The 22,713-nt window shown below is 42.5% G+C and overlaps 1 protein-coding gene across 2 annotated transcripts in view; it reads right to left on the minus strand.

Annotated features, from left to right (window-relative positions):
- STARD13 (StAR related lipid transfer domain containing 13) overlaps nt 1-22,713 on the minus strand; it is a 468,661-nt gene that overhangs the window by 162,191 nt on the left and 283,757 nt on the right. The gene's annotated exons all lie outside the window — the stretch shown is intronic.

Here is a 22,713-nt window from a genome sequence, read left to right on the forward strand (position 1 = left end):
GGACTGCAGCGTGCAGCAGCAGCTTTGGCAGGGCAGGCTGCATCCCCCGGCTTTCTGCTCGCCCTCAAGGCTCACTCTGCACATTGCCTGGCCTTTTCCACAGCACTTCTCAACGCGAACACTCCAAATACAGTCAAAACTCTGAAATTTGACCTCCAAACAAAATGTTTGGTATTTAAAATTTTGAAGTCTTTTGATAGATGATCCCAGATTAGCGCTCAATGGAATCTCGAGTACGCATGGCAAAGAGCGGGCAGAGCTTTTGCAGAAGCCGGGAATGGCTCGCCAGGCTTCCACCTGTCTGCTGCTCCGTCTCCTCCCTCACACGCATTCCAGCCTCCTCATCAGCCAGCTCAAAGGGAGCCGAGGTAGCTCTGCCAAGTCGGAAAATGTCTGAGATGCAAGGGGTAGGTGGAAAAGAGCAGGGCTGATTTGGAGGGCTGCTTTTAAAATGACCTAATCCAAAGGTTGCAGGTCAATGTCAAAGCCTTCCTGTGGGCTCTGAAGCTCATGTTGAGGATTTCCACCAATTGATGTGTGATGTATGGGCCCAGCTCTGTGTCAATAAGCCTTTCCGACGAGCCTGCGCCACTTACCCCATGCCCGGTGCAGGCGAGTGAATGTCAGCCAGGGAGACTAACACTCGCGGCCGTGGTCAGAGCCCCCGTGAGAGGTTTCAGAGTGAATTCTCCGATTCAGCTTCCGCAGCCACAGACCACGTCTCCCATTTGGATTTCAGATCCTGCTGCAAAGACGTCTGGGTGGTAGTAGGTTTCCCTTGTCTCTCAGCTCTCACCGCTGTCTTTGGTGAATTTCACTGCTGTAGACCTCAGAGAGTGTGGCTGTGCCCTCCCACCTCCCCCTGGGGACCCAACCTTCAGTTCCAGCTCTCATGGCCAGCGATCCGGTCTGACTGGTCGTGGGCTCAACGTCTACACCCACCCATTCCAGCCAACGAGGATCCCCTCACTTTTCTAAGTTGTTTCAAAGGTCTGGAACTATGTGATTTCCTGATCTTCCATGCTGTCAAAACCTATTGGCTTCAAAAACGTTTTCATTTGCATCAAGGTTTTAATGCAATATTAATATCTATAAATAGTTGCTATGTGGCAAATCAATCAGATTAGTATGTTACATGCTAATATGGAATCCATTTGTTCATTGCGACTACTAGGGGCATAAAGTTTTTATATCTTAGAATTGGAAAAAACATTAAACATTTTCTAATCCAAATACTCATTGACATACAAGTTGCTGTCAAATCAATTAATTCATACTCTACCCACACAGATGAAGGATATTATCTCACAGAAGACCACAAACTGTTTAAGAAAGTTTTTCCTCCTAATTTCCAATCCCACTGACTCTAATTCTGCCCTTTGGAATTAGGTCAAATCTATTCCTTCATGCATACGCCTGTCCTTCAGGTGTTTGTAGAAAGCCCAACGTCTCACGAGAATCTTCTTTTGTACGCTAAACATTTCTTTTCATCAAACCACACAACCAACTACTCAGCAAGCTGATTGATCGCTGTCTTTTGGATCTACTTTAATTTGTCAGTCTCTCTTTGAGGTTAGGGTAGGAGCTCCCATACCCTAACCTTAGAGCTCATGACATGGCCCACACACAGTGTGGCCCACACACAATGTGTCCATGCCTCCCGCACCCAGAGGAGCCCCGCACTCCTGCTGACTCAGTCTGAGATTACAGGAGGTTTAATTTGTTTAATCTGTATTTATTCAATCATTAATTCGACATTGACGGAACGCCCGCACAGCGCTACAGTAAACATGCTGTGCTCCCATCCTCAAGGGACAGGGAAGATTGCAAAGGGACCCGCCATCACACCAGGGCTAAGCGTCACGTGGGAGGCTGTCGCTGCGCCCCCTGGACTCATCCACCGTCGGTCTAAGGGGTCATGTGGGGTTCCTGCATTCTCGTAAACTCTGCTGTTAAATGAGCGTTCTGTACCCTGTATTTAACAAATGGTCTTCTAGACTTAAGAACGGGGTTTTCAACTTATTGGAATTACTGAGAGATTTTCAATTCCTGATTTTCTCCTCCAACTACTTAATTTTGCTTTGTTCTATGATGTAGCTAACAAAAATAACTTTTATGAGAGTATAAAATAAAAAGTTTGTAAGTTTGGACAAAGGTAAAGTAAGACAGGAAAATAATAAAGCCTTGGTCGAAATCAGTTCACAGAAATACAAGCCGTACCCACATTTGTGGGAGGTGACTGAAAATGTGGCTTCGGATTCCTATGTGACAAAGCGAAAGGGAATCAAGATCGATCACCCAATTCAACATACTCGTACGAAAAAATTAAAATGTTGATTCAAGTAAAACACAGATCACCAGGTATTGAGATGCCCAGGGAAAATTTTCCTGGGTTCTTACAGAGAATTGGCATCCTCAGTGATACTAAATATGGTAAGAAACCTTAGTTCATGGTCTCTTAACTGCACCCTCCAACGCCAATAACCTCACGATAACAATGGACCGTTTAAAAAAAGTAATTTGAGGGCTCTCAAAACACATGGTTTAAGAACGCCATTCAGCGATCTTTTAAACTATGTGTTTGAACCATTTCACTTCCCTGATTAAGACACTTTAGAAGTCTTCTACTGTGCCTGGAACAAAATCCAAACTCCTCACTTTGCCCGTAACATCCTGCACGATCTGCTCCCACTCACGGCTCCGTAGGCATCAGCCTCCTCCACTCTGCTACCTCAGAGTCTTCTTTGGACACATACGGCTCCTTAGCCTGGACGCTCTTCATGGCGTCCTTCCCATCGCTGGCTCCTTCCCAGCCTTCACGTATCGGCTAGAGCGATGCAGGCCATTTCTGCTTCTTTGACCTTAACGGAAGCAGCACCCCGTCTGTCGTCTTTGGAGCACCTTTCTAAATGTGTGGTTACACGTTTATCTTCTCACTGACCTACGTTTTGCTTGCTTTTCCCCAGTACACTGCTGTGCCCGAACCATGGCTATTTCATCCACATGCTACTCTGTCCCTACCATGAGCCTAGCACACAGTAGGAAATCAGTAGCAACTGGTTGAAAAAACAATCAAATAAATAATTGAATAGATGATGAACTGAATTTTTCCAATTTAGAAGGTCTAGGGGAATGGATGCATATTTTTCAGGTCATCATCATAAATGTTGTTATTGCCGCTACAATCTTGGACAACAGATGAGTCAAGGCTTTATTCTCTGGAAAGAGCCTGCAGTACACGCATTTTGCTTTGTTGGCTAGTGGCAAGAGTATATGCGTTGACCATTAAACACTGGGCAGTTTAAGGACTCTCGTGAAAATTAAGGGGCCTGGAGGGATACGCAACACTTGCTCCATAGAGAGGCTAAAAGGCACAAAAAAAGAATAGCTATCTTCCTTACCTTTGAATCAGCCTCAAATTTCATAAGCACGCCTGCTGTGCCTTCAATTAAAAAGCTGAACGGCGCTGGGTTAGCTGTTCCTCATGGATGCATGCTGCATCCGGATCATCAACCGCCTCCGTTTCTTCGTGCTCATAAATATCTTTTAATAATTCTTTCAACAATTTTCCTGGAGTTTTTAATTAATTTGCTGTCTGGTGTTTTCTAGAACTTAAATATTTTTGCCCTAATTGAAAATAAAGGTGATTGCTCATTTTAAGTGTTATTCTTTCTTTTGTATTTTTAAAGGATTGCTTAGATTACTAGAAGGGATCTTTCAGTCTCTTAAGTGGAATTCGTCTGCACTTGGAGACTTATCCTATTCACATCAGGTTAGGTCTGCAACCTCCTTCCCCATCTTAAACAGCAGTGAATATCTTTTCTTAATGTTGACTCACTTTACAATTTGAATATAAAAGGGAAGCTTGCTCATTAAAGAAATCCTATGATGACTCCTTTGAAAAATCCTTTATTGATTCTCCACATTATCTGTTGTGTAACTGTTTGAATGAAAGGCACCCTATCGTTAAGACTGTGTGCCCAGGACTCAGTCTCTAGTTTTATACACAACTGCTCCCTTTCTGGTGTCCTGCAGCAGTTTGGCATTGAGTCAAATCTGGAGATAATGATGGTCCCCAAAATATGTAGGAATAAGGGCATGGGATTAATAATGCAATTGCATTTCTTATGTGTTAAAACCGCATACACCTTCTTAGATAAATTTAGGTCAGTATATTAAGGGTATGATATAACATTTTCCCTTCTTATTCTCAGTATAAGACCATCAATCTATACCTTGAGGAATGGAAAATGGTGCAAAGAGGAGCAGCAGCGTTAGAACTTATCCCATAAAGAGAGGAGAACTAAGATTGGAGAAGGTAGCAAAAGAGCCCTCTAGAGCCCAAGGTATCAGTATCAGTGGAACTTTGAGGTGATTGGGAGGTTCCTCTTTTGGGCTGGGAGGCACGATTTAACCAAAGAATTCTGGTGTAATGAAAACATGATTTTTGCTAGCATCTTGTTTGTCATAAATTGAGACAAAGTCACTAGTTAATTCTTGTTACACCTTTTTTCTTTCACCCTTCTTTCATAGTCAAATATTTCTAACATATACTTCACACTAGGTGCAGACATAGTACAAAGACGTCCCTCTTCTTAACAGTATGATTTATAATGGGAAAAACTGACAGTTATCACAGGACTGCATTACAGGTACTACGATGGAGGTGTGCGCAGCGTGCCCGTGGGACAGGAGGACAAGAGCGGGCTCATTCTGCATGGCGAGGAGTAGTGTGGAGCCTGGAGAGGTGCGTACCTGGTGAGACGGAGGGAAAGACGGTCGGCGGGGAAGGTCCACGAAGGAAAAACTACATACGCCCCTTCTGTAACTATTTCAAAGCACCAAGTTGTGGAGACACAATGTCAATCCTAGACTCAGTCTAGGAATCTCAGACAACTTGGAAAGACACAAACTCCCCCAAGGCTTTTCTTGAGTCATAATAGAGATTTTCTCTACCAAAGCTCTAACTTGGGCCAACACCTCTCCGTTCCGGCTGCTTTCTGGAGTTAATCCTTTAGAAGAAGGGCTATGATGAATTACAGCAAAGAACTAAGAGGGCGAACTGAATCCGGGGTTATAGGCTTGGGTGTGTCAGGCAGAGATCACATATGTGTGACCAGCACATGTGTGAAGTCTTCAGTTTACTCATCAAATGGTGCTCCAGCTCTGTGCAACAAACCACCCTTTGTCTCATCATCTTTCCACAACTGGTACGATTCTATCTTTAAAGACAAAGTAGGTTTCCAAACCCTTCCCCATAGAGGCTCCCCTTCCATATCCTGCTGTTTCTTTGAACGAAGTGAAGAAAAGGGCATTGTTTGGCTGTTATGCCCTTTTATGTAGCCTTTCTAGGGAGTTCTTTTCTGTTTGAGAATATATATGTGTGTATACACATATAAAGACTGTCCTGAAATTTCTCATGTTATTGTTTCTTCTGAGCTTGATGTATCAAAGTACGCAGTGGCCTCTGGCCAACCTCCAAGAGCGCCATCATAATTACACGGCATCTTATGACACAGGCCTGTTTGGACAGACCAAGTACAACATAGATAGCTGGGCGTGGTTACTTTCTACTCTGCCCCACCAAGGTGACTCAACACTAATCAATCACAGGAAAATACTTACTAAGCACCAAAAATGCGTTTGCTGCGCAGAAGGATAGAATACACCAAACGTTACTCTCAGTCTCTGATGAACTTAAAATACCCTCTTGCATTCCCTGACTTCAGAGCTCTCAAGGGCTGTCCTTGGCCTTGGCTTTATAAAATCTAGTCCCATAGCATCCTGTCAATCAGTGTATTGTCACAAATGAAAAATGTAGGGTACAAAATGTGGCCTGTACTATGATTACAATTTTGTACAAATAAAAAAAAAAGCATAGTAAAAAGAGATTCAAAGAAAACATACCAAAAAGATAACTATAACCATTTTTAGAATGGTAGAATTACGAGCGACGTCTTTTTTAAATTTCCATTTTCAGAGTATCCTGTCATACGACTGATTATATCGCTTACACAATGAGATCAAGCCGAACCGATGGTTCACGTGGAAGGTGTGGAGAAGGAGACTCGGCCTCAGCTTATGTCCACCTGCCTCCGTGTCTCAGGGATGGAAGACGGAGACGGACAAATCTGCTCCAAAATGATAGACACTGTCTAGCATGGCTTGAACTTCCTTAGTGCCTAAAGCAGTACTAGGCAAAACGCTAGTGTTCAAAATAAGAGAAAGAAAACCAAAACGAAACAAAACAAAGAAGTCTATTGTAATTTCTTCAAACGCCTCTCACATCCATTTGTTCCTGTGTTACTGCCTCCACCCCACAGGGACCCGCCCTCCTGTCTAGACAGTCCTGACAGCCCAACCTGTGTCTCTGTGTCCACTCTTGTCTCACACTGACCCCTGACACCACAGAACGCTTAGCTTCTCAGGATCGCTCTCCTACTGCAAAACGCGAAGCTACACCACAGCCCTGCCACTTACTGTTTAGTTACTCAGTCTCTAGTCTCCTTCCTTATTTACAAGGCCCATTTGTATGTGTATATATATGAATTTTATATATATATATAGTCAAGTATATGTGATTATCAGTTCTCCACCCACTCTTTCTGTCAACTGGCCCAAAGAGAAAATAAAAAGAGAAAATAAACTAGTTGAAAAGGGGTTTTGTGTCACTTCTTAATGTTGCCTTTTGGAGAAAGATACACTGGGAGTGTTAGGAGCTGTCATGTGCACGGACCCAATCTCTGGTTTAGGAAAGCAAGGTTTTTAGGTTCTATTCTTGGTTTTAAAACCTCGGATCAATAACATATCCTTATAACCGTTTTCTCCAGTTTTAGAAATACGCATAAGCATATTGGAGTTCTAGACTCCTCACGATGAGCAAAATCCATTTAAAAAACGTAGCGGTAATGTTAGGGACCACGTAGACAGAGTGGTCCATACACCTTACCCAAATACTTCCTGAAAATTTACTCAGAAGTTTGAGTTTTACTAGTGTACTTCAACTTCTAATGGAAAAAGAAACTATTAAAGACATTATCTTTATCTCAGAGCGGAGTAAGAGAAAATGACTTTAAAGTTAAAAAGCAAAACAACACAAATTGGCCCACGATTTCTCAAATTCGGACCTGGAAGTCCCTTGAGAGATCCTTGGGTCTCCCGTGGTCAGGGGTAGGAAGTCACTCCGCAGTTCTCTTGAATTTTGTCTGGGAGCAACCCCCCCCCACACACCCGACTTTTATAGTCCCGTTATTGATAGTTAGGCGAATGGACCCGGGCACCTGGAATCACTTTTATTCAATGACTGTGTTTTGAACTCCTACTTGGTGCCAGGTAAGGCTCCTAGTGCTGGGAAAGCCTCGATGACTGAGACAGACACCAATCTGTCCCAGCAAAGCTCACGTTCTAACCAAGGAAATAACAGCACGGGTACATTGACACGATCTGTGAGCCACCAACACTCGGGGATCGTTGGCAAAACTTTGTGCATATTTCACTTTCTAGAGCATAGGTCTTTCGATTTCATCAGATTTTCAAAACATGCTGTAATTATGAAAACATTTTTTAAATGTCTCTGAAGTATAGTTCTAGAACACCTGTGGCTTTGGAGCCAAGTCAACTTGTGGTCAAAAGTCAGGCTCTGCTACTTATTAACTATGTAAGCTTGGACAACGAAAAATTAGTTCACTTTTCTGCACCTCAGTTTTGTCATCTATAAAACTGAGGTTAGTCCTCGTAAAGCTCTCGTGATGGTTAAATTAGGTTCTGTACGGGAAGCACCTGGCACGCTGTAAGATTAGTGCCCCCTCCTCCCTCCTCATCTTACAGGTTCTGACCCAAAATATGAGAGAGATGTCTGAAGTGAGTTTAAAGTACAAGACAGAACAGGTAACCTTTGACAGCTAGGAGGTCCTCGCGCCTGCAGACTTTTAATTTCACTGTGGTCGACCATATCGGAAACGTCACAGGTTAGTGAGGATGGTCCTTTCTGAACGTAGAGTTCATGATTCTAGGAAATCACCGACATTGTATCTACTAAACAGGTAGATGCACAGACTTTTCTCTGGAGAGCATTTTATGACCCAGCGTACAGTCATACTTGGTTCTTTGTTTCCTTGAGTGGAATGAATGCTTATTTTAAGCAAAATAATGGTATTTGGTACAATTCTCCAAGTAGAACTCAAAAGGACAATACTCATGATGATGATAAAATTGTCTTCCATCTGTTCAGCATTTTATAATTTTTAAAGATTTTAAAATGATAAGTGTAAGCCCTTCATTTCACCTGGTGATGGAAACAACTCTTTAAAACAGTCCTTCAAAAGGACCTACGAGATGCTGGTGGGTTTCGCCCCAACCTCCTCTCGCAGCCTCAGTACCGCATCCTCCCTCCGGCTCTGTGTTCCAGCGACGCTGCCCTTCTTGAGGCCTTTAAACCTGCGGTTCCCTCCTCTTGGGCTATAACGCCAACTACCCCCAGAGTGGCACTCATTCCCTCAAGGGCACTGTCCCCACAGCTCCTGTGGCACTGCGTGTATCTCCCTTGTAGCCTGTCATAGCTGCATTATGATATTGGAGCAGGGGGATGGATATTTGATTAACATCTGTCTATTTTCCCCAGCTTGCACATTTTGTGAAGGCAAGAACCACATGTACTTCTGCTCATTCTAAGGTCACAGCACTTAGCCCAGTGCCTGGCGCACAGGGGTGGGCGGTAATGCTGGCTGAAAAGTAAATAGGACAGACGGTATTTTCACTCTGCATGTGAGAAAACAATGTGAACCGCATAAGGGGATATGACTATTCGGTGAGGACAAAGTATGGGGACCTAGTGCCCTGAGCGTCGCTTTACCCCTGCTCCCCCACACTGTGTCTCCTCTTCTTGCTCCCCTCTTCTGGATTGGAGTCTTCTAACTAAAGACATGTAACATGCCTTTCACTTTGGTGTGTTAAGTCTTTGTTTAAAGAGCAAAACTAACCTATGAAAACCCAAACTGCTGATAAGTATCAGATATCACTCCCAGTCAAGTTCTCCTGGAGGGGATTTCCACTTTATGTTTCTTTTTCTTAGAAAACCGGGACTCATCCATTTATTTTTAAGTTGTTCTCAGACTTTAATACTTCTTTCATATTACACGCAGAGGGCATGATCGGTAAGACTTGGGGTGGAGTTAAAGGAGGAAAGAGTGACATGAGCGACGAAGCAATGTTAAGCCAAAAGAAAGCCACCGTGCTGTCCTGATAATTAAAGCTGGAGAGAAGGCGGCACGGGAGGAAAAGTAGAGAAGGAAAATGAGGGCACCCGCAAACTGCCGGACAGCGAGGACCTCCCACGTGCCTGACACTGCACCGAGGGGCTCTGCAAGCGAAGAACTGACTTTAACACTTGCGAAGCGGAGATCAATGCAGGACGCGGCCTCATTTGTTCACCTTCCCACCCAGAATACTGAAGTAATGACAGCTCGCGCGTTTGAACACCACGCACCATTCCAAGTGCTCTACGTGTGTACCTCATCTAATTCCCCAAACAAGCCTACGAGGTAGTAACTTTTTCCTCGTTTTACAGAGGAGGACACTAACCTCCTACATTCCTGTCTCTTGACTCATCCGCTCTGGTTTTTTTCATATCTAGTTGCAAGAGTAGTCTTCTAAAGCATAGTGCTGACGTATAATTTATCAACACTGAGAGATCCTATGCGGATAAAAGGATGAGATCTGAATTCTTTGTTCAGGCCTGAAAGACCTGTCATAGTTGACTCCCTTCTTGCTGTGTGAAAAAGACTTGACATTTTTCATGTTTGGAAGGAAGAGGCTTCGCCCCTGTCCCCACTGCCTAAGAAACTCTCCTCTGTTCCTTCGATTCCTACTCATTTTCCAAGTTCTGACACAATGTCCCCTTCTCTGAGAAGCCTCTTCCGGCCATTCTCGCACACATGGCCTCCTCGGTCCTCTGTCCTCCTGTGAGACTTATTTCTGAAACAGTCATTGGGCATTTCCACTTTAGCTGCTTTATGTTGTCTCTTACTGCTCTGATTTAAAACTCCTTGAAGCCCACAATAAGCCACACACATCTCTGACCCTTCCTCTTGATCCAGTCTTATGCCTCCGAGAGACAGTGTGGTGTAGGAGAAAGAGCAAAGCTAGGGAGACAGCAAGACTTAGGTTCGAATCGCGACTACTCTTATTGGCTGGGTGGCCCCAGACTTCACATTTAAAAGCCTCAGTGTCCTCACCTGCAAAATACAGGATAATGACACATATGTTGCATTACACAGTCCCTGATACATAGTAAGACTCAATAAATTATTGCAATTTTTGATTGGCAGACGATACAATAACTGCTGGCCAAATTCCTAAAAGAGCCTAAATTCACACAAGGCACGTGATATTATGTGCTGTTATTTTACTACGGCTATGTTCTGACACTCGTCGCGGGGAGATGAAGGGCGAGGGGTGCACCACATGCCACTGGCGTCCAGGGAAGTTTATGTCTTTAAGTCAAAGTGGTAACGAGTCGCTCTGCACCTTTGATGAGAACGTCTGGAAGTGTTTTGTCATTGGATCGTCATTCCAGGTTACGTCTGATTGTTCCCACGCTAGAAACCTGGAAAGCTCACCTAGAATCTTGGAGCAGCCGGAAACCTCAAAAGATGTCCAATCTTTGCTGCTCAAAGTGGAGTCGGCACCCAGCAGCGTGGGAAGCACCCAGGGAGCTTGCCGGAAATGCAGCCTCGGGGCCCTGCCCCAGACCTGCGCAATTAGAATCTTTGTTTGAACAAGATTCTCAGGTGATGAGCGGCACATGAAAGTTTCGAGAAGTGCTGCCTTAATATCACTCCCTCTTTTCATCCTCAAGGAAGATGAGTTTGGGGGACTCTCGCAGGTCGTGAAATCTGCTCCCTATAGACACGGCGCAGGCTGAGGGCCTTTACTTTTGCATTGCTGATCTTGCTGGGCCACCGTGTCACACATGATTAGGCAGCTGTTTCAGGCGCTGCTTTGATTGCTTCTCTCCTGCTTACATCATATCTTTACACAATTTATCGCTAAAAGTAAAATGACTTTTCTTTAAGATCTTGTTGATTTAGATGGCCTTCAGTTCAAAAAAAAAAAAAAAAAGAGCTGAAGTCTATCGTTGGTATCAAAATAGTTTAAATGCTTGTAGGAGTGTATTTTAGTGCTTAACATTAATTTTACATAATTAAATTCTGAAACTTTCCCTTTTAAATCTTAAAACATTATCAACATTCCATGCAATTTAAAAAGAGTAAGTTCAAAAATACTTGATTTCCTCTGCAGACATCAAGATAAGAATTCTGTAACTTTGAAGAATGAGTTTTTTTAAAAAAGTAAATGCTATCCTGGACATCTACAGCTGTTCAAATTCTACCCAGCTCTTCAAGATCTATCCAAAATGTAATTAAAATTTATTAATTTTATTTATAAAAATATGTACCTCCACGACAGGACATGATCCTGACCACGAGTGAGTCCCTTCAAATACATATATTTTTATCTCTCTTTGATTCTGTGTTTTCTATCACAGCTATTTATTTACTTTCGGCATCTCCTCTACAGAGACCAAAAGTGAAATATAAAACTTCATTTATTCTGCAAGTATTTACTGATCATCTACTACGTGTTTGAGATCGAGAATACGATGAACTAGATCGATGAAGTTGGTACCTGCCTTCAAAGACCTTACACTGCAGTTAAATATTAACAATGCAGACCACAGTTGGCTGAGAAAAATAGCCCCTGAAGCTTAAATGATTCCATTCGGATTCCATTCGAAAGCTATTAACCCCAAGCTTTCGATGTACAATTGACAAGTTCCAGGTAGGTTCATTTATCCCTTCCTTCACCAGACATTTAAAGAGCACCTACTGTATGCCAGTCACTAAGTCCTCAAAGAGTTGACAGATGATCACTTAGGGCCAGTTAAAGAGGAATGTTCCACCCAAGCCTGGGGATAAAATGAGGGTAGGTGCAGTTTCACCTTTTATCCGTCTGAATGCTCCACGGTAATTAGCAGAACGTCTCACACAGAGTAAACACACATCTCCTTGATCAACAATGTGAAATTCACCTCATTGAGTGGAGAGCAGACCAGCAGTGAAAGTCCTCTCTGGCAGAACACATTCACGTTATAAATATTTTAATATTTTTAAATATTTTATGGCGATATTTATTAATTCAACAAACATTTACTTATCTTTAGCAAGTAGCTACGATGTGCCATGCACTATGCTAAGTACTGGGCGTAAAGAAATGGAAAATGTAGACCCTCCCTGCAGCAGGGAGACACACAAGTCACAATTGTAACACCCTCTAGTGAGTGTTAGGATCTATCAAAGCGCAGGGTTCTAAGGAAGTACGCAGGCAAGTCGTGTCACCCAAGTGGGCGACCAGCAATTTGGGGAGGGCTTCTGATCCACTTTAGAAGTTGGCAAATATTCTCACCATCTGTACCTTAGAAGTAGACCCTGTCTGTATCTACTAACACCGAGGATATGCATTAGGGCTTCAGATTTTATGTTAATCTTTTTTTTTGTGCTTATATCATAGCTATCGCTTCTTCCTCTGGGGAGGTGACGTAAAAATGTGAACCTTCTCGGTCACAAATTGCCACATATTTTTCATTTACAATCAACGATTTCAAACAATTAGTGGTGAAAGAGCAATCATGGTGCTTTTTTATAGGTCCGTTTTACCAAAAAAAAAAAAAAAAATTATTCTTTACAAAACTTTCTGGGCAGAGTGCCATCGATTCATTCCATCATTGGAATCAACACAAAGAGACTATATTTGGAGTGACAATAGTCCTAGTCCACATGGAGTTTTATAGTAGCATGTGCTTCAGGAGACCTTGCAAACCCGCCTGGTTGATAGAATTCCGAGGAAGAACAGTGAAACCAGCGCCATCCCCTCCTGCACCGGTCAGCACTGCGGCTCTAGAATCCGTCCATTTCCCCATTAGCTGTTGTTTACTTCTTCCTTTGATTGTTCTAACTAAAATCTTCCTGAATACATACGTAATGCACAGTGCGTGGAGGAAATAGAACGGGAGGCTGTTGACGTGCCTGAAACGGACTCGAGAACGGAGTTTACAGTATGTACATGTATTTCGATGTTTAAAAAGCATCTGTTGATATGTATATCTGCATTTCTTGAAGGAGTTCCACTCAGGCTCCATCAATGATCCGTTTATTTATTGTCTCACTCTCAGTCAAATGTCCTGGTAACACATGGTTTGTCTTGTAGGATTACTCATTTCCGTCCATATGGTGCTGGATGGTGGCCCAGGAAGCTGCAAGCCACTCCCCAGCTCCGGGGTCTGCAAGGCCACCAGGCATCTAATGATGGTTGCCTTGCCTCTTACCAGGTTCTTTCCCCAGATACTTAATTCTGTGATTCTCTAACAAGCACAGCTTCCTGAGAAGTTAATTCTGACCTTACGAGCAATTTAATTTGATGGGAACCACTAGATGTGTATTAAGCATAGTGTTAAATTCCAAAAATTTAATACATTTTCTTAATATAAAAGCTCTACCTGGGCAGTTTTGATACAGAAGAGTCCAACATGACAGTGAGCTCAAGCCCCGCCCTCCACGACAGCTTCTGAGATCATACGCTTATTCTTCCCTCTCTGAACTCTTAATGAGCTTGACGTGAAGTCAGTGGGTTCAGGCAATGGATCGGGACCCTAAAGGAAGCCTCGGAGCTGGAGGAAGAGAGGTCGGAGTCTTCACAATAGGGTGCTGTGTGTCAGCTCTCTGCAGGGAGACGCCTGACAAATAAAAGGAGGCAGAGGAGAGAAGCTGGCGCCCACATCCGCGAAGCACAGGCCGAGGCAGGGAGGAAACCGCGGGTCTCGAGGAGGGAGCAGGGAGGACAGGCGCGTTCCACCATCCCTTCCCCCAAATCGGCGGGTCCAGGGCCCTGAGCAGCACTGCTGGGCAGCTTCTGGGAAGCAGCAGCTGCCGCTGTCCTGCGTTTAGGGTCTCCCAGTCCCACTCGGGATATCTGTCATAGTTTCTTTCTAATTTGGGTTTTTCAGAGTGTGCAAATCATAGCAGAAAAAGCAGCCATAAGGAGAGATTGATATTCTCCACTGGGAATGGATGGGCAGGAAGAGTCTGAGCCAAAGGTCACATTCCAAGTGGGGGACCGACCATGGGGACAATACGTGCTTGTAAGCCCTGGCCAGACTACTGCTAAGTTCCGTGTTTTTCCTCCACACAAAGTCACATTTCTAGTAAATGACAAGCATTATGAATGATCTACTTCGGACTATTGTTTTTAGAACGTCCATGTAGGGTCCACTGACACAAGGTCCCCTGGAGGAAGAAGGGGACATACATAGAGAAACACTACAGACGGATCCAGGCCTTGCGCTTCCTAGACCGCGGACAGGTAGGAGCAGAGGGACGCACGCCATGGGGCCATCTCCGCTCTCGGCATCTGGAAGTCCCGGGGGCAGCGGGCAGCCCCCAGTCAGCTCACTCAGCCAGCGTGCCGCTGACTCCCCTGGATGCTGTCGGTCCTTCCAGGTGTAAAGCAGTTACCAGTAAGATTACAGGAAAGGAAATCACTATGAAATTGCAAAAGGAGATACATTTTTAACAATATTTTCATGGATTCCGATAGAATGCTTTGCACCCCGCCCCCCAGCCTCTTCCTAAGGGAAAGTTACACATCGCGAAGCTGTCATTCAGTACACCTGCGTGCACTGACAAAGGGCAGGAGCGACCCCACCGCAGGGAACCTGGCTGCGCAGGGTAAGAAAATGCCGCCAGATCTCTGGTGATTTAAACTTGCATTGCTGGTTCTTCCTCTTCCGTATTTAGAAAGAATAACAAACCAAATGAATGTCGGCATTCATGAAATATTAATATTAATATTCTAAACGTTTCAGAAACAGGACGCTTGCTTACTTTACCTTGCATACAATTCAATATGCTGGAGCTAATCTTTTCAGCTTCTACTCATTGTGTGTGAAACTTCCAGTAGCAGCAGGACATTGCAGGAAGCATATGGAATTTAGGAACAGTCTGGGTCCAAATCCCAACTAAATGACTTCATTAGCTGTCGTCTGGGGCAGCCTACCTAACCCGTCTGAGCTTGTTTCCTTATTTGTAAAATAAAGAGAGGCGCCATCTACCTCATACCATGATTTTGAGTATTAAATTAGATAATAAAAGTGTTTCATAAACTGTAAATTTTAATTGTACAATTATTTAGATGTTCCATCACTTCTAGCCTGGCGTTATTCATTTAGTAATATGTGTGTGTGTGTGTGTGTGTGTGTGTGTGTGTGTGTGTATTTTGTTGGTTTGTTTTTCTTTTTTTAATTAAACCCAGTAAGATGTCCAGAAGGCAATGAGGCAGTACAAAAAATAATGTTACAGAATCAGAATAGTTATTCTTTTTCTTTAAAAAGTTGTACTTGAAGCACTGCATGAAATAGCTATGTTTGCTTTATAAAATATACATAAAAGCTACAAGAACATCTAATCAACTGAATATTCTACTGTTTATCTTATGGTTTCCTTTGCTTTGGACTGTCAAATCTGAGGTTCCATATTTAAACCCATGTATTTATTAAAGAGAACCAACTCATTCTATACTAAGGAGAAAATACTATGTTCCTTTTCCCTTTTTTCTTTTTCTCTGAATGGCAATCATAGGTTCTAGATGCCACCTAGCTGGGGAAGACAGTCTTTCAAGTTGGAATTCCCTTGGCAGGGGCATTTTCCCCTGAAATGTCTGTCTTGAGAAACTACATTATTTTGTTGTTTTGTTTTTTCTTTTAACTGCATCATGACTTTCTGCTCCTCCCCTCTTTTTTGGCCCCTTCCCCCCAACCCCATCCTCCAATTTTCTATGATTCTACACGTTGGCATGTATGCCTGACTCAGGGTGCAGGTAGAGGTCAAGAGATGTCATCATTAAAACAAGAACGAAATGAGAAATCTGTTCATTTTCAGTGCATACTTTCTGAGATATGTTATACTTCTGCTATGTGGACTTGTTCTTTCCAAATGAGTCAGTTTAGAAGGCAACATTAATTTATTTGAGTAGACATGTGGCAACACAGCTTTCTTCTGTAAATCCAAACAAACAAAAACTCTGCTGGATAAGTATGTGCATACCTGTTATTGGACTAAGAGGTACATTTTACTGTGGAACATCTCATTTAGATCAAAGTAACAAAAAATTTGTAATAATAAACAACACAAATTCCATGAAGAGTGATCCATTTGTTCAGCCAGATTCATTAGAATTCTACTGGAAGTTTTTTCTTAGGTAATGACATTTTTTAGTTCTCTCTTAACCAATTGTAGTGAGTTCCCAAATGTTTAGATTCTAGTTAGAGGAACTGAATTTTTGAAACCAAACTTACAGTTTCCTTTTAATCTCTTAGCAAAATGGTTAACTTTGTTGTTGGATATTTTCAAAACACTGTATATCATTGAGGGACATGAATAAGTAAAAATTGTATAAGCATCCAGTAAAAATAAGTGTAATTTAAAATGCCATTGGAAAGATTATTTAAAATTTATGAGTGCATTGCGCTTGATATGTTTAAAAAAAAAAAAAAGATAGCATTTAGAATGAAGAATTTGCTGAATTTGCTACCCCAGTAGAAAATTTCACCATGATGTAACATGAATAAATACTTACTTTATTAAGTAACAGTTCACATGAACCCAGTAAGTAGAAGCCAATTGACTATTTCCATTTGTATGTTTTTTAGGTATCTTGATTCGTGGTCAGTAATCTGAGACCCTCTGCTTCCAACTAGTAATGGCTTCATGTTAAATGTTTTTGCGTACACCACTGGTCCTTGCCAGGGCCCCCTTCCCCCCTTCCCTTCTACTTCTTCTTCAAAATTCATCATGAGAGTCACCTGTTCTGGAGAACATTCCACAACCTGCACGTCCAAATTCCCATCTTCATATAATTCATTGGCTTTCCACAATACTCCACAGAACACTGAGCAAAATGTTCAGCTGTCAGGTGGCTGAATCCAAACCCAGGTGTGAAGGCACCGGACTTGCTGTCCTTCCTAATATTAGCCTGAGCTAGTGCTTTATTCCCATCTATCTTATTCCCAGTAACCAAGTTTTTGAGACTGGAATCTGTGTCTTTCATTATCACAAGACCTGCTAGTACGCTCTGCACAGAAGCCCTACCTCTGGGCGATGGCAGCAGCAGGCACAGGACCTGTGTTCCCCTGCTCCCTGGACCTCATCGTGAGCATCGGTCACGTTACTTATCTCCCTCCCCAGCCAAGCCAAGTTCAATCTCTCCTCCGAGGCCCTCTAAGTGATCCTTGCTGATAGGAATCTGGTTTTCTGTCTATTTATTCTTTTAGCATTTGTAAGCTCAATTATCTACAGCATTAATTTGTATTTTTTGGTATCATCAAATATACATATTTTGTGCATCAGGTTACATTTTTATTCAATTACAAAGAAGAGACTGTGTTCTATCTTTTTTTTTTTTTAAATTCTGCTATGACCTGCAAACAAAAGAATGTTCTGAGCAAAGTAGGTGTTTGGCAGATACTATCAATTCACCACTCATTAATCACAGTGTTGAGATGAACGTGTGTGCAACTGCCTAACAGACATTACATCTCATTCTGAAATTAACTTCATTTTCCAATTTCACATTACTACTCACCACTGTATCTAACATCTTCACTTACATAACTTCTCAAGTCTAATAATGATAATTGACAAGAATAGCTTCTATTTCTTCATCATGTAAAAAATGTTCAAATAAACAGCCCAAAGTCTTAGTAACACGAGTCTTCAAAACAATGCGATTGGTAAATTCTTGTCCTACAGGCAGAAGGAGCCCAACCTCTGTTGTTTACGCTGTTCTCCACATAGTTTGGCTGAGAAGTCAGACCGCCAGAAGTACATTAGAAAATGTAGCTCGTGTTTTCATTTCCTAAGAAATGAACCAGAAATTATGTTTTGCAACTTGGCATGTTTTTTTTTTTTTTTTTTCCAAATAAAACTTGAAAACTTATATCTGCTCCTAAAAATGTGGAGCATCTTAAAACATGAACAAATGCGAGGGCAGGAATGACAGAGCAGCTGCTGCTCGGGCAGATGTGGTGGGAAAGCTGCAGACGCGGCCCCCAGCTGTTCAGAAACAGGATCCGGAAAGCCTTCCATTCCGGTGCACGGAGTTGATTTATTTCTCTTTCTAAACCAGGCTTTCCAGAAGAGAAAAAGAAGTGACTACAACCTAAGTCGACACAAACCGGAATCGATCTACGCCATGATAATGTAATATAGTTCACGTTTCTACTGATTTGAACCAACATTCCAGTTTTCGAAGCTATACAAAGCCACTGGAGACATTAAATTAGTCGAAGTTGCCAAGGCTTTATGAACAAGCAGTGGTATAAATTTCTGATGAGACAAAAAACACTCTTTTTTAGGAACTTAGAGATGGAGAGAGAGATGCAGGGAAGACCGTGATGTATGGAATAAGAGAATAAATTTGAAGTCCTAATATTTTGTCTTTCAGCCAGACCACGAGTAGCACCAACCAGGGCCACCTAGGTGCACGTAACAAAGAACATCACGTGAAGAGGGTCCCCCCAAATGGGCAACGCTGTGTGAATGACACCCACAAGCTTTGTCCCCCACTGATTCTCTGTGCTCCGGCCCCACCCCCTGGGTTCCACTCTCTGCTCTGACTTACGTGCTTTCGCGATTCTGAGCTTTAGCACATGCTGTTCCCACTGCCTTAAATGCTTTTCCTAATCCTTCCTCCTAAGGAATTTATACTACACACTCTAGAACTTAGCTCAGATGTTATTCCTTCACCTACGTAGGTAGCACTTTCTACGCTGGCAATTAAATAATTAACTAAATAATTCAATGTGTGACATGTTGCGTGAGGTCCATCCCCATCCTACTCCGCAAGTTTTATGAGGTCTCCTGTTTTTCAGCAACGCCCACAGCATCCAGCAAAGTGCCTGGCCAAAAAGAGCGCTCGGTATATTAATACATATAATTACACTTCACAGCTCTTTCTCTAATCTCCTGCTTTCTCATTTTCCTATACTTTAAACTTGATTCTCCAGCCTTCCATTAAATTAATGCCAGGAAAGAATGGGCTTTGGCAAGAAGCATGGCCAGAGATGTACCTCATGCTCATGCAGAGACCACTGGACTCCACAAAATGGCTCCTGTAAGCAACGCCCCCTTGCTCCTTGGGCCAGTCTGATTTCTATCCCAATACTATTCCCTTTGGTCTAGTTTCACAGTCTCTACAGAGAAAAAAAAAAATGACAGGATCTACTTGCATCCTCTTGGGAATTTCATAAGTCTATTTCCACAGCTGACAATCACTCTGACTTTGGTGGGGAGGAGTTAAAAAAGTGCAATATTTCACAACAGCTGAAATAATTTTCTGCCAAAGCCTGTTTTAAATTCAAAGTGTGTTTTCTCTGTGTGTACGAGGCTGCTAAAGGTCTAGAGATATAATGTGACATAGGAATTGAGTACGCTAATATGCACAAACAGAACAGATATTTTTATATACTACTAATGATAATAATTACTATTGACTCTAAAGTAAGCAAATCCATATTTGTTTTCGAGCTAAGTGTGTTACTTGAGAATATTTGAAAACATTTGCTAAAGGGGTGTGAACAGTACAGACTCTGAGCAGAATCCATCTGTCTGACTCCATTAACTGGCTTTTCCCCAGGCGGGCGTTCCTTGGGCCCCGCATAACAAAAGCTCCTTATGCCTAGGGTGAGGGCTGATGCCTGAGAAGCTAGTTCAAGTTTTCCAGAATTAAAAGTTTTAAATAGATTTTGTAAAGGTGTATCTTTATGACCCAGCCACATCGAACACACAACCAGAAGCCAATGCGAATAGAGAATTGGAGTTTGAGCTTCGAGTCAAGGGAGTCGGCAAGACTCCTTTTCTATTTTTTTTTTTTTTTAATTCTTCACAACTTGCTCACAAGGCCATTCCTACTGGCCCTGGGTCTGTTTTGCTGCCACTATTTTTTGTCTTCCTTATATATCAAAAACATATAGAGTATATTACATATTTATCCCTTTTTTTTTTAAAGAAGTAAACTGAAAATTCTGAACCTACACATCGAAAAAATCCTCATTAGTTCGCTTGATATCATAGGCCACTGGTCACTCTCTCTAAAAACATCGTGGGCAAAACTTTGCTTTTAGCGCGACCAGCACTGCTTCCTCCTGATGCTGAAGAGCGAAGGCGAGAATGAACTCAGCTCCAGCCTTAACCCACCCCTGAGACGGCGGGCGGACCAGCCCTCGGCGGCTCCAGAAGAAAATGGATCGAGGGCCTTCCCCAGACGCTCTGCTTGCTGTACTCACCCAACGGTTACGTACACAGATACCGCCTGATTATTCTTCACATAGAGAAGAAAGAAAATCAATAAAGAAATGAGCATAAAATCTTGGCGTAACCTAGGACTTTAAATCCCTTTCTTCACAAAACCTTTTTTTACATGAGGTATGTTAAAGAATTCTAATTTTAATCCCCTTCCCTTACCCATCCTATTATGGGGCTGGACTAAACTCTCCAAATGTTACTCGCCCAAAGGACAGAAAAAGAAGGAAGAAAAAAAAGGCCAAAAAAATGCATACGCCACCGACTGAACTGTCTGACACATCACTTACAAACCTCAGAAATTCATCACCAGTCCTGTGAAGCGTAAGAATGTCTCTATTATCGGCCGCGGGAAACATGAAGCCGAAAGCATGTGATTCACGAGCTCATGAAAAGTGCAAAGGAGACTCAGCCCCACTTCCCCTCAAAAACACAAGCGCTACATTTCAATGGGGTTAAACATAAAAAAATCCCTTTCAGAACAACTGTAAAAATCACAGGAAGGAGAAAATCACTTGAAATGTGTAAAACGAATAAACAGGAAACCCTCGCAGCCTTCCTGGCATTGCCTTAGTTAGCCGCTGCTTTTGCTGGGAGCATCTTGAGCTTTAGCAAACCAGAGCTTCAGGGACAACCTTCTTCGCCCACTCCAATGCCACTTTTGTACACTGAAGTTTTACAAAGAGGACATCAACGTAAGAGGCGAAATTTGAAACCGGATTTTATTTGGGTGTATTTTGATAAAATAGCGTAAACCAGACACAGCACCCTGTGAACGGAGCTCTCGTTTTACACTGTCGTCTTTGGTTTTCTTCCTGTACGCGGACATTTAGGAAAAGTAAAGGAAACCATGTTTCGAGCACGTCCTATGTGATAAAACGAGGGTTTCCAGGTGGGTCTCAGATCAACGGCCTCACAATTCTCTGGAGAGTATCTTAAAAATGCAGGTTCCTGAACCCTCATCTGTTCAACCTGATTTTCTAACTGGTGGGTCCCAGATTACGTATATTGAAAAAGCACCTCAGGTGATTTCTTTTGTACTGAAATGTGAGAATTAATGACATGACTTTGTCTAAATGCTGTCAGATAGGTCATCTTATTCAGTAATTCAAGAATGTTAGGTAGTTAGGTAGATATGAGCAGCAGAGGAGAAAGGAATAAAGGCCTCGCCCAAAGACCTCCCCAAAACACACATTTTATAATGATAAATCACCCCTGCATCCTGAGGGACAGAGGAATGAAGGACCATCAACCAATAGCTGGTTAAATCTGGCCATGGGCGTGTGCGCAGTCAGTCCCACACTAACCTCCCTGTGACCTAGCCTCATTATAACATCATTATAATATCATGCCTATACCCAAAAGTTTATGGATCTAATTATAACAGACTGGATTCTGGGTAACCATATACACAGTAGGCAGAGTCATATAACAGCCACATGCCAATCGAAGTGACCTCACGTGCCGATCATTTAGCACCACTCTTGTAAGCCCCCATCACGACCCAGATATAATACAGCCCTCTTCACTGTAACCCGCCCCTCCCTTGGAGTGCGCTTTAATATTACACTTTCTGTTTCCATCCGGTTATAGCCCTTTTTTTAGGCGTGACCCGCTTCTCCCTTAAAGCGTACTTTAATAAATCTTACTTTTTATAAATCTCGCTGAGCTGTGATTTTTTTTACTGCATCAGTGGAAAGAACCGAGGGTACCTTCAGCACTGCTGGGTCATGATGGATTTTAGATCAGCCCAAAGGTAACGAGAACATGTCTCACCTCAGTTCTAGCGGTCCTTTAACACTCGAGTGGTGATGTGTATGATTTAATTTGTATGTTTAGTCTCCATCTAAGCAGAAATAGCTGTCTTCTCTCCCACTGGGGATGCTCCATGGCTGAGCCCATGAGCCTTAAGGGGAGACAGTCCTAACATAAGATTTTGCTTAATTCCCAAGTTTCTATGAGCTTTATTTGTATCTATGAAAAATGAGTATTATATTGCCTTTGCTAAGCCTGTTTTAAGTATTAATACAATAACCTGTGCGCCTGGGACAAGGCTGGCACTCAAAAAAGTTGTGGTAGCTATTATAATTTTCTGTGAAACAAAATAGTGCATCTAAGAAATAAGTGTATATTATCACAAATAGTGCTTCAATCTCACAATGCCACATTAGATATGTGATTACAAAGCAATGTTACCATTTAAAAATACCTGTGATAGCCACGTGTCTGCTGTCTCCATTAAAAGAATTCTCTTGGTAGACCATATTTATTTTTTAAAATGCTGGCTGGCCTGCTTGAAACATTT

The sequence above is a fragment of the Rousettus aegyptiacus genome, unplaced genomic scaffold (genome assembly GCF_014176215.1).
Source record: "Rousettus aegyptiacus isolate mRouAeg1 unplaced genomic scaffold, mRouAeg1.p scaffold_m13_p_11, whole genome shotgun sequence".
NCBI lineage: Eukaryota > Metazoa > Chordata > Mammalia > Chiroptera > Pteropodidae > Rousettus > Rousettus aegyptiacus.